Consider the following 12,936-nt stretch of genomic DNA (forward strand, 5'->3'; position numbering starts at 1 on the left):
CGGGCGCAGGCCGCAGCGGGGGGCGGACTCCGGGCCTTTCTTCCCCTTCTGGTTTTCCCCCTCCCCCCTTTTCTCCCTGTCCGGGGTTGGTTTCCCCCTTGTCTCCCCCTCTCCCCCTTCCTTCCCAAGCCCCTTTCCCCTCCCCCGCCCCAGTCCCCCCTGCTCCCCCGCCCTGGGCCCTGGGGGAACCCCCGCTGAGAAGAGCCCGCCCCCAGAAGCGCGCCGCCGCCGGCCGTCGGGGCCGAGCCGCAGCCGAGCGGCCGTGGGCCCGGGCGGCGGGCGGAGACGCTGGCGCCCTCCCCGCTACGGCCCGCGTGAGGTGAGGCCACCTCCGGGCCGAGGGGGCGGGCGACGCGGGCGGCCCGTGGGGAGGGGGCGTGGCGGCCGCGCGGGCGGCCGGGCGGAGGCCCCCTGGGCTGGGTTCCCCGCGCTGGCGCTGCCCGGAGCCGCGGGCGGTGGGTCGACCCGAGCCTCCGGTGAAGGACGGCCCGGAGGCCAGAGACGCCCCGGGTGTGTACCGGGAGCGCAGGCGAGGGGCGCGGGGCGGGGGGTGGGGGGCTGGCGCCACCTGTGGCCTGTGCGGTGGGACCCAGAAACTTGCGCCCTTGTGCTTCGGCGGACTAGTCCCATGTGTTTCTTGGATCTCCGTTTTTCTTCGAGCCTTGGAAAAATGGGAGGGAAAGGTGTTGGAGTGTTTCAGATCTTGGTGGTGCCCGAGTTTATTAGAGGGACAGAGATTTGAGTTGGAACATACAAGGAGATGTTTCTGGAGCTTAAAAGTTGGGCCTACGCTTCGTTTGCAGTTGCTGCTAACTCTTGAGGCTTTGAAAACTCTTCTCGGTTTTGATTACCTCTGGAGCCCCAAATTGCAACATTTGTGACCATTAGCCTAGTAACTCCACACAGTATTTATTCATTCAAAATGAATTGTTCTTGGATAATGATGAAAAATGACCGAATAACAGTCACAGAGGTTCATTAAACCAGAGACCGGTGTGGAAAAATTTCAATTCACCTCTCAGTTGGAAGACTGTACTTTTATGTATTTTTTCCAAATAGACTTAAATAACGTTGAGAAGTTTGAGCCCTGTGTTGTTGGTAGTCAGTATGGTGACTGGTGGAGGGAGGTGACAGGTTCCACTTAAGAACTTGAACAAATATCTAGCCTTTTTTTTTTTTTTTGTATTTTTGGTTAGTCAGATTGACATTTTAATCAGTTGCTTGTGCTCCTTTTTCTTCTTAATGCTTTTTTCCCCCCTCTCGTTTTATTTCTCTTATCTCCCCGCCCCGAGGAGTCTTGGGCATCAAGACTAAAGTGGCTTAAATAGTAGAAAGTGGTAGTCAATTCAGTTCACTTTTAGTTGTATTTTTTCTCCCCTTCACATTTCTCCACAGGGCTGAGAGAACGGGGAACCTTTCTTGAGGGTCTGATGAACTCAGCAAAAGTTGTATTACTAATTTTCACTGACAGTTAATAATATTTTACAGTGTTTAAATTCCAGTTTAGTGTCCACTATATGATTTACACTGTAGATCTTCAGTTTTAAAACAATAATTTAAAAACTTGCACATGTAAGAATAGGATGCCTGATTTTTTCAATTGAAAAGAGTCTGAAGAGATGACTTGCTTCCTGTATCAGAATAAAACCCAGAGACTTTACAGTCCTCTTTAAGATCTGTAGCAGCCTTACCTGCTGCCCCCTTCTCCCGCCCAGCAACAAATGCACTGGTCTCCTCACTGTTCCTTGAGCACGTCAGGCACATCTGCCTCAGCAGCTGTGCCGGTGAGTCTTTCTGGATCACCTTTTTCTTATAAAGCTGCATAACCCTGTATCCTCACCTTCTTTAGGTCTTTACTCAAAAGTCGCTGTAACAGTGCCGTTTCCTAGACTAGCTAAATTGCAAAGCCCTTCCTCCACATAGTTACATAACACTCTATCCCACTTTGCTTTAATTTCCTCCTTACTCATCAACAGATAACATACTATATATGTTTAGTCTCACCCTTTAGAAAATAAGCTTCGTGAGGTTTAGATAATCTTTATCAGTTGCTGTGTCCTCAGCTCTTAGCATAGCCCTTGACATGCAGCAGGTGCTCAACAAATTTATTGATTGACCAGGTAAAGAAGTTTTATTCTTGAACTCTCTCATTGTGATAAATGAGCGACATGGATGTCCACTAGGCTTTTTTTCACTAGGCTTTTATAAGATATTTATTGGAAGAACTTGAGATTTTTTTTCCTGTCAGTTCCTGCCACATTTCTGTTTTGACAGAAGTCTTGTGCTTTCAGGTCTTTACGTGAAAGCGCTTTGAAATCAGAGAGGATGGAGCGTGGTGTCTTAGAGGGAGATTATCTCAGATCTCACGTGGTCAGAATTTTTACTGTTTCAGGCTCTTCTTGGAGATTGGTTCACATCCTCGAAGAGACAGATACCACCATCCTTACCTCTTTGGCCTCAAAATTAAGTAGGCTGGTTCCACTTGGAATTTTTCAGTAGACTGAAGATGTTACTATTATAGTCTGGGTTGTATGGGTTAGATTCTTTCCCCCCTCCTATTAATGTGGAGACAGTTGAGCTTGAAAACTTGTAAGAAAACCCTTCTCTAACAATGGTGAAGTGTTTGATTGTGGGGAACGTCTGATCCTTCTTTCCACAAACCCATTTTTGGGTTTTAGCAACTAAATTCAGTCTGAGGATAAGGGAGCAGGCCCCCTGAGTTCTGTGGATTTTCCATCATATATTTTTTCCTTTCTTATTTCTTGATTGGTGTGTTTGTTATCTTCATTGACCTTCTGGCAAAAGTGGCCTGGATGCGATTTCTCTCTGGGGGCAGCCCTGGCTACTGTTTTTCAGCTTAGGAAGGTGAAAGGGGTGAGATAGTGCTTTTAACATTTTATAAGAATGCTGGTTGCAAAACTGTTTTTGTTTAAATTTTTATCAGGACATTGAAAGCTTCCAAGCCTATGAGAGAAAGGTTTGAGTTGGGGGTGGGCGTGTGGGAGAATTGGGGATCATGTGTATATTGGACTGGGTCTGATACTGTTATTATTAACGTAGAGAGGTATGTTCTCATTTTGTGAATACTTTCTGGTATAATTTTGGCACATTGATAAAGGCTTCTACCACATTTGTTCCTTTTAAAATCCTTTCACAAAGTTTCTAGGAAGTCTGTCTCAGTACCTAGAGATACTCGGACATCGTACGTTCTCACCTCTGAAGAGATGAATGCTGTGCTGAGCACTGATGTTCCAGTGTAGGTAATGGTTTCTGAAGGAGGCATTGCTTGTTCCTGTGCCCGGTCTCTTCATGAACTTGAGGAAAGCTTTTAGGAGAAAGCAAGTTTTGAGGAAGGGATAAAAGTGCTGCGTTTTCATTACATGGCCCCAGGAAGTACAGAGGAGAGAATTTTGTGAAATTCTGTGTGTGTGCACATGGGTGTTGTTTTTATTTTATTTTTTCCCTTGTGTCTACTAGTGAGATGGGATAAAGGACTCTAAATGTCCCTCTGTGAAATGTGCTGCCAACTTACAAGTAGGAAAAATAACTGGACTCATGGCTTGAATATGTGTGCATGAATACAGTTGGTGGGTCTAATTTTAGAGACGGTCTTCATACACAGTGGCTTTAGTATTTTCCTCCTGCTGTATCCTTTCACCCTCTGTAGAAAACATTTCACTTAATGGTCTTTTCTCGTTACCTTTTGTTCTTACTGTGGTTGCCACTTTGGTAAAGTAGCACTTGTTCCATCTCTCTGATAAAGTTACTCTGTCTGTTCCTTCTTAAATTTGAGTTTATTTCTGAAAACAGGTATAGATAGGAAAGATTTCTTAACCTTGATCTGTTTTAATTCCTTTTTGAGTTCCCTTAGATTGTGTCTGCTTTCTCCAACTCTTAAAAAAAATGGGTGTTGAAAGCCCTAACTATGGTAATCTGCAGTGCTTCCATCATTTTTACTTGGGCTGTATGAAAGGAAAGATTCTGGGATGTTTTGTAAATCCAGGCACTTTTTGCTTTTCTGCAAGATCTCTTATGAGTTGTTCAATCCATTTGTTTGAATCTATACTGGGAAAACCGTTTCTGCTTTCTAGTTTTTGTTTGTTTAAATTAATTAATTAGTTAATTTGGCTGCATCGGGCCTTAGATGCATCTTGCGGGATTTTTCGTTGTGCCACCCAGACTCCAGTTGCAGTGAGCAGGCTTAGTTGCTCCAGCATCTGGGATCTTAGTGCCCTGATCAGGGATCGAAACCTATATCCCCTGCATTGCTAGGCAGATTCTTAACCATTGGACCATCACAGAAGTGCTGTCAGCTTTCTAGTTTTGACAGTAAGTTTCCTGAAATGTTTTAAAAAAAGAACTAATCAAATTGGGAACCCCAGCCTGGAGATGAGAGAGGATAAGGAGAAACGGTAAAAAAAAAAAAAAAAAACAACCAAAAAAACATCCCAAAGTTCAGGCAGTCATGTCTCCAGTAGTCAGAAAACTTCTGGTAATTTTTAAAAGGCTCATTTTATTCTATCCCTGCTTAATTTGTATACCACAAGGAAAAAAATAAGTCTTTTCAGTCTCTCTAACTGCTAGGAGATAATTTTTAGAGCGTTCTGGGTATTTTCTTGGGGAAACAGAATGAAGCCAGTTGTCAGGTGCTCTGGTAAGGCCTTCTCCCTGACTTGGACCAGTGCACTGAAGGTGGTCGTGGTGTTTTGTTTGCTTTTCATTGAAGACTGAGAATCTTTTGCAGGTGAGTAAAAACTGTAGTTTTATACCCATACAATTACTTTGAGGTCCCAAAGTATCTCAGCTTGAGTCCTTATCCTGTAGAGCTAGAAATGTAAAGATAAATGAGGTGATCAGCAGGGTTTAAAATAATCAGTCTAGTGGTTAGGACTCTGCTTTCACTGCTGAGGGCCTGCACTCAGTCCCTGGTGGAGGAACTAAAATCCCACGAGCCTCACGTGTGGCCAAAAACATAAAAAGATAAAGGTCTATAAGTTAAGAAAGAAACAGTTCAATTTCTTTTTTCTTTCTTTTTGTTAATTTTTATTGGAGTATAGTTGATTTACAGTTTGTTCTGCTGTCCAGCAGAGAGAATCAAGTTACACATACATCCACTTTTTGGGGGTTTTCCCCATACAGCTCATGATAGAGTTATGAATTAATTACAAATGATTTATTTTTGGCTGTGCCTCTTCATTGCTGTGCAGGCTTCTCTCTGGTTGCAGCAAATGGGGGCTGCTCCCTAGTTGTGCTCCCACTTCTCGTTGCGGTGGCTTCCTTGTTGCGGAGCAGGGGCTTTAGGGTGCGTGGGCTGCGGTGGCTGCGGCTCGTGGCTCAGTGGAGTTTTGTTTCTGAGCCTCTGCTCTGGAGGATGGGCTCAGTAATTGTGGCCCATGGGCCTCGTTCCTCTGTGGCAGGCATGTGGGTCTTCCCTGCTGAGGGATGGCGCCCGCGTCTCCTGCGTTGGCAGGTAGCTGTTTCGCCCCTGAGCCAGCAGGGACGCCCTGTAGTGTTTACTAGAGTGTAGTTGCCTTACAGAGTTTCTGCCGTGTACCAAAGTGAATCAGCTGTGTACGCGTGTGCGCCAAGTCACTTCAGTCGTGTCAGGCTCTTTGTGACTCTGTGACTACTATAGCCCGTCGGGTCCCTCTGTCCATGGGATTCTCCAGGTAAGAATACGGCAGTGGGTTGCCATGTCCTCCTCCGGGGCTCTTCCCAACCCAGGGGTCGAAACTATGTTTCTGCGTCTCCTGCATTAACAGGAGACTCCTTACCACTGTTGACCACTAGTGCCACCTGGGAAGCCTGAATCAGCTGTGCTTACACACATCTCCTCTTCTCTGGGTTTCCTTCCCATCGAGACCGCCGCAGAGCGTTGAGTCGGGTTCCCTGTGCCGTAGAGGGGGTTCTCGTTAGCTGTCTATTTTACACATGGTGTCGGTGCTGTATGCATGCCGATCCCGGTCTCCCGGTCCATCCCGCCCCAGGTTTCAGAGCACTGATTTCCTGTGCCATAGAGGAGGTTCTCGTTAGCTGTCTATTTTACACATGGTGTCGGTGCTGTATGCATGCCGATCCTGGTCTCCCGGTCCATCCTGCCCCAGGTTTCAGAGCACTCATTCCCTGCGCTGCACAGGGGGTCCTTACGTTGGGTTGCTGTGTAGTTGCGAAGTCACGCCCAACTCTTTGGTGGCCCATGGACTGTAGCCTGCCAGGCTCTTTTGTCCTTGGAATTTCCCAGGCAAGAATACTGGGGTAGGTTGATATTTCCTTCTTAAGGGCATCTTTACCGCCTAGGGATCTAACCTGTGTTTCCTGCATTAGCAGGCGGATTCTTTTACTAATGAGCCACCGTAATCTGGGAGGCCCAGATTCTCATTAGTTATCTGTTTTACATATAGTAATGTGAATATGTCAATCCCAGTTTCCCAATTATTCCTCACCCCCTACCCCTTCGGTAACTATAAGTTTGTTTTCTATGTTCATGACTTTATTTCTGTTTTGTAAATAAGTTCATTTGTATCATTTAAAAAACATTCTACATATAAGCAGTATCATATAGTATTTGTCTTTCTCTGTCTGACTTAGTTCATTCAGTGGGGTGATCTCTAGGTCCATCCTTGTTGCTGCAAATGCTACTATTTCGTTCCTTTTTATTTTTTTATTTTATTTTATTTTTTTTTTCGTTCCTTTTTAAAGCTGAATAATACTCCACTATGTCTGTTTATCACATCTTCTTTATTCCTCTGTTGGTGGACATTTAAGTTGCTTCCGTGTCCTGGCTATTGTCAGTAGTGCCGCACTGAACGTTGGGGTGCAGGTGTCTTTTTGAGTTACGGTGTTCTCCGGGCTTCTGCCTAGGAGCGGGGCTGCGGGATCAAGTGGGAGTTCTGTTTTTACTTTTTTAAGGAACCTCCGTACTGCTCCCTGGGGCTTCCCTGGAGAAGAATCCGCCTCCGGGGCTCAGTGGTAAAGAATTGGCCCACCAATGCAAGAGATGCTGGTTTGATCCTGGGTCGGGAAGATCCCTGGAGAAGGAAATGGCAACTGACTCCAGTATTCTTGCCTGGGAAATCCCACGGACAGAGGAACCTGGCGCGCTATAGTCCGTGGAGTTGCAGATTGGACGTGACTTAGTGACTAAACAACAGACAAACAGTACTGTTCTCCATAGTGGGTGTACCAGTTCACGTTCCGCCAGCAGTGTGGGAGGGCCTTCTTTTCTCCATACCCTCTCTAGCGTTTATTGTTCGTAGATTTTTTGATGATGCCTTTTGACCAGTGTGAGGTGATCCTTCATTGTAGTTTTGATTTGCTGTTCTGTAGTAAAAAGGCAAATGCTGAGGATCTTTTCATGTGCCTACTGGCCCTCTGTGTTGTCTTATTTGGAGAAATATCTATTTAGATCTTCCACCCAGTTTTTGATTGGGTTTTTTTTTTTTTAATTGGGTTTCACGAGCTGCTTATATATATTTGGAGCTTAATCCCTTGTCTGTTGCTTCATTTGCAAATACTTTCTTCCATTCTGAGGGTTGCCATTTTGTTTATGATTTCCTTTGCTGTGCAAAAACTTTAATAAAATAACTTAGTTTATTTCTAATTGGTATTTGTTGATTGTGCTTCTGTGAGGCAGTGGGAAAAGAAAGAGAAAAAAATGGACTTGCAGAACAGTGAAGTTCTCACTTGATCTTCTGGAGGTAATGTGTTTTGATAGTGTTTGTTTTTCTGTTTCTGGCTGTGCTGGATCTTTGTTGCTGTGTGGGCTTTTCTCTAGGTGCAGCCAGTGGGGTCTGATCTTTGCTGTGGCGTCGCAGGCTTCTCGTTTTGATGGCTTCTCGGCCTGTAGGGCCTGCGGACTTCGGCAGTTGTGGTTCCTGGGCTCAGCCGCTCCGCAGCACGTGGGAGCTTCCTGTGCCGGGGATCAGACCATGCCTCCCCTTGGCAGGGGGACTCTGACGCTGAGCCGCCAGGGAAGCCCTGCGGGTGATTTTCTAAGTTAGTTTTTATTGGAGTATATTTGCTTAGCAGTGTTGTGTTTCTGCTCTACAGCGAAGTTAATCAGTTATGCAAACACACACACATATATTTGCATGTATATCCCATCCTTGTTAGATTTCCTTCCTGTTCAGGTCACCACAGAGCTCTGAATAGAGCTCCCCGTGCTATACAGGAGGCTCTCATTAGTTTTCTGTTTTGTATGTAGTAGTATACATATGTCAGTCCCAATTTCCCAATTCACCCCATCCACCCCCTTCCCCTTTGGTATCCATAAGTTTTTTCTCTGCATCTGTGTCTCTGTTTCTGCTTTGCAAATGAGTTCATCTGTACCATTTTTCTAGATTCCACATAAAAGCATTAATATACGGTATTTGTTTTTCTGTTTGACTTACTCCACTCTGCATGATGATCTCTTAAGTCTATCCATGTTGCTGGAAATGTACTGTTTCATTCCTTTTCATGACTGAATGATATTCCACTGTATATATGTTTCACATCTTCTTTATCCGTTCCTCTGTTGATGGGCATTTAGGCTGCTTCCATGTCCTGGCTGTTATAAGCAGTGCTGCAATGAATGTTGGGATGTGTGTATCTTTCTATGTGTGTGGGGGGAGTATAATTGCTTTACAATATTCTGTCAGTTTCTGCTGTACAACAGAGCGCCTTAGCTGTTGTATACATATATCCCCTCCCTCCTGAACCTCTTTCTCTCCTGTCCCTCCCCTTCATTCCACCCCTGTCGGTCATCACAGGGGACCAAGCTGAGCTCCCTGTGTTACACTGCGACTTCTCACTAGCTATTTTACACACATTAATCTGTGTGTATACATTATACATTAGGTACATTATTATATATACATGTGTACGTTACATACATTATGTACAATGTATATATGTCAGTCCTATGCTCCCAATTTGTCTTAACCCTCAGCTTCTTCCCCATGTGTCCCCAAGTCTGTTCTCTATGTCTGTGTCTTTAATCCTGCCTTGCAAACAAGCTCATCTGTACCATCTTTCTAGATTCCACACATATGAATTAGTACATGATACTTGTTTTTCTCTTTCTGCATCACTTCACTCTGCATGACAGACTCTTGGTCTACCCACATCACTGCAAATGACCCAGTTTCCATATTTTTTTATGGCTAATAGTTCAGTGTGTATATGTGCCACATCTTTGTCCATTCATCTGTCAGTGGGCATTTAGTTTGCTTCCATGTTCTGGCTGTTGTAAATAGTGCTGCAATGAACGTTGGGGTACATGTGTCTTTTTGAATTATGGTTATTATATTTTTCTCAGGGTATATGCATAGTAGTGGGATTGCTGGTTCCTATGTTATTTCTGTCTTTAGTTTTTTTTTTTAATATTTATTTATTGTTGTGTTAGGTCTTTGTTGCTGTGTGCAGACTTTCTCTAGTTGGGGAGAGTGGGAATTACTCTCTAGTTGCGATTCACGGGCCTCTCATTGCAGTGGCTTCTCTAGTTGCGGAGCACAGGCTCTAGGCGTGTGGGTTTCAACACTCGCCCTGCACAAGCTCAGTCGTTAACGGCGCACTGCTCTCCGAGGCATGTAGGATCTTCTTGGACCAGGGATCAGACCTGTGTCCCCTGCATTGGCAGGCAAATTCTTAACCTGGACCATCAGGAAAGTTCCTCTTTTTAGCTTTTTGAGGAACCTCCATACTGTTCTCCGTTGTGGCTGTACCAATTTACATTTCCACCAACAGTTTAGGAGGGTTTTCTTTTCTCCACACCATCTCCAGCATTTATTGTTTGTAGGTTTTTTTCTTTCTTTTTTTAAAAAAAATTTCCTTTGTGTGTGTGTGTGTTATAATTTTTAGATTTTTTGATGATGGCCATTTTGGAGGTAAATTGCTCCCACTGCTAGTCTTCTATATAATTCTCATCTAGAGGTAAACTTTTAATTATTAACTAGTTTCATTTGCCACTTGATTCATTATCTACCGTATGTGATGTTTTTTGTGTGTTTCATGTTGATAACAACATTTGTGCTGCAGTGTTTATTATTAATGATCAAAACCATATTTCATATCTGCAAAGCATTTTCTTTTTCCTAAAAGCTCATCAAACCTTAATGTGGTCAACATTCATATTAAAAGATAGATTTTCCAAGGATGCAGTTCATATTTTTGTGGGGACAGTGTTTTTGTTGCATGTGCCAGTTGCAAGAACTTTTGTCAGATTTTAAGAATTTGTGCCTGGTTTTGACACGTGAGCAGCACTATGGGCATTCTTTGTGCCTTGGAGAGTGGTTCAGACTTCTGTAAGCTTTGTAACAGGACTAGGAGGAAAGGAATCAAGGCAGTGACAACTCATACTTAATAAGTGATATGTTTGAAATACATTTTTCTTCCTATGCTCACAAGTTATGTTGTCTCCTTTGTGATTCTGTGGGAAAAGGGAAAAAGATCTAGGACAGTATCCAGCTGATAACTTGCAGGAAACAGTGTGCTGTGACTGTGTAGAAGGTGAGTGGTCACTTAGTATTTCTAATGCTGTTGGTGGAGCAGCTCCCAGCAGCCCCCAGAATCAGTGGGGGGAATATGGTGGACCTTGTTAATTTGGTGGGTTTCTTTTCATCCTTAATTCAGGTTTTCTGGAGCATTTGTCACTTTTGACCCTTCTCTTAAAATGTTTCAGATACTACTTTCTTTTCCACTTGCATTCCTGGCCCTTTGTCCCCTGCTCATCTCTTAAATATGTATTTTCCTTAAGATTACTATTGTATTCTCTCTCTTTACCTCTGATTCTTAAACCTTAATGGTATAAGCATCTCTTGGAGAATTTAAGAATGTGACTTACAAAAGCCTTCATGATCTTACCACTGCCAGCTGCTGTGACTTACCTTGTACCTCATTTCCCTGTTCTTACATTCCTTCGTTACAGTTCTGTTTTATTTGCTCCATAGCGCTTACCACTATCTTAGTTATCTTGTTTGTTTTCTTGTCTATAGTCTGGCCATAGCCAAAACCTCAAATCTATAAGTACAGGAGTCTTGTTTATTTTATAACTGCTGTATTCCTCGTGCCTAGAGTGGTCTTTCAGTACACATTTATGGAATGAGTGAATGGGTGAAACATGGGTTCCTGGGCTTATGCCCGGGGATTTTGGCTTAGTAGGCTTGGGATGGAGCCCAGGAATTTGTGTATTAACAAACATTCCAGGTATTTGTGATGTCTCTGGTCAGTTATCTTGGATAACATTTAGAAGAATATTGTTCTACATAGTTTGTCACGTATCCACCCTGATAGCTTCATTTAGCATCTGTTATAAGCTGGCACTGCAGCCATGAAATTAAAAGACGCTTATTCCTTGGAAGGAAAGTTATGACCAACCTAGATAGCCTATTAAAAAGCAGAGACATTACTTTGCCAACAAAGGTCCGTCTGGTCAAGGCTGTGGTTTTTCCAGTGGTCGTGTATGGATGTGAGAGTTGGACGGTGAAGAAACCTGAGTGCCGAAAAATTGATGCTTTTGAACTGTGGTGTTGGAGAAGACTCTTGAGAGTCCCTTGGACTGCAAGGAGATCCAACCAGTCCATCCTGAAGGAGATGAGTCCTGGGTGTTCATTGGAAGGACTGATGCTGAAGCTGAAACTCCAGTACTTTGGCCACCTCATGTGAAGAGTTGACTCGTTGGAAAAGACCCTGATGCTGGGAGGGATTGAGGGCAGGAGAAGGGGATGACAGAGGATGAGATGGCTGGATGGCATCACAGACTCAATGGGCATGGGTTTGAGTAAACTCCGGGAGTTTGTGATGGACAGGAAGCCCTGGTGTGCTGCGATTCATGGGGTTACAAAGAGTCGGACACGACTGAGCGACTGACCTGAACTGAACTGATAAGCTGGCAATTTGTAATTCTCTGTGTCCAATTTTGATCTTTTACCTGAGCAGTAGGCTCATTTATTCAGTGATCTCTTGAACATCTCCATATGACTGCCACACAGCATCTCAGACTCAGTATGGCCAAAGCATAAATGAGTTCTTTTTTCTTTGAATTATACTATGTAGTTGTGTAAGCTGGAAACCTGGATGTCATACTTTAGTCATTCTTACTCTTTAATGTTAAGTAATCATGCAGTTAGGTAGCCTCTTATCTGCTCAATTTCTGATTAATCTTTTTAATTTCTCTCCATCGGCATTGCCACCATCATCTCTTATCTGGATAACTGTAATGGCCTTTAACTGGCCTCCTTGCCCTAGTCTTATTCCTTCTAATATTTCATTTAGTTTTTACCCTTCTGCCAAAGAAAACTGAAGTCTGTTACTTTCTCCAGCTTAATTTTAAATGTCATCTTGCTCCCAGTACAAAAGCTAGGACACACACACACACACAGACACACACAGACACACACACACAGAGACACAGACACACACACACACACACACACACACGGATTTCCCTGGTGGTCTAGTGGTTAAGACCGTGCTCCCGATGCAGGGAGCATGGATTTGACCCCTGGTTGGGGAACTAAGATCACATGCTTAGTGGCCAATACATAAATAAAATAAAGCATCTATATCTATCTATCTATAATTTATTCATCTGTGCCAGGTCTTAGTTGTGGCATGTAGAATCTAGTTCCCTGACCAGGGATTGAACCCAAGCCCCCTGCGTTGGGATTGTGGAGTCTTAGCCACTGGACCACCAGGGAAGTCCCCATGTGTGTACACACACACACACACACACACACACACACTAAATCTAGCTTGTTTTTGTTTTATCTCACCTACCTTATATTTTGCTCTTCTTCCCTTTGCTTTCAGGGTTATGCTTCAGCTGCAGATGAATTACTGGTTCTTCTGCCTTCCCTGTTCTCACACCTTGCTGCCCTTGGGTACACCATTGTTTCAACAGGACACCTCTGCACCCCAAAACAACAGGTGCCCTCCTTGGCTTAGGTGTAATATTCT

General features: G+C 44.0%; 1 protein-coding gene across 11 annotated transcripts in view; it reads left to right on the plus strand.

The window, feature by feature from the left end:
* The first annotated feature begins 240 nt into the window (after positions 1–240).
* The window catches only part of R3HDM2 (R3H domain containing 2), a 161,072-nt gene continuing 148,376 nt past the window's right edge, over positions 241–12,936 (plus strand). For 5 of the 11 annotated variants that reach the window (XM_061131615.1, XM_061131587.1, XM_061131652.1 and 2 more), the window contains exon 1: positions 262–319. The gene's annotated coding sequence lies outside the window, so the exon portion shown is untranslated. Of the gene's footprint in view, positions 320–12,936 lie in introns of all 11 variants that reach the window. The other 6 variants (XM_061131605.1, XM_061131623.1, XM_061131731.1 and 3 more) reach the window with 6 other exon arrangements.

Source organism: Dama dama, chromosome 3 (genome assembly GCF_033118175.1).
Source record: "Dama dama isolate Ldn47 chromosome 3, ASM3311817v1, whole genome shotgun sequence".
In the NCBI taxonomy this organism is placed as follows: Eukaryota; Metazoa; Chordata; class Mammalia; order Artiodactyla; family Cervidae; genus Dama; species Dama dama.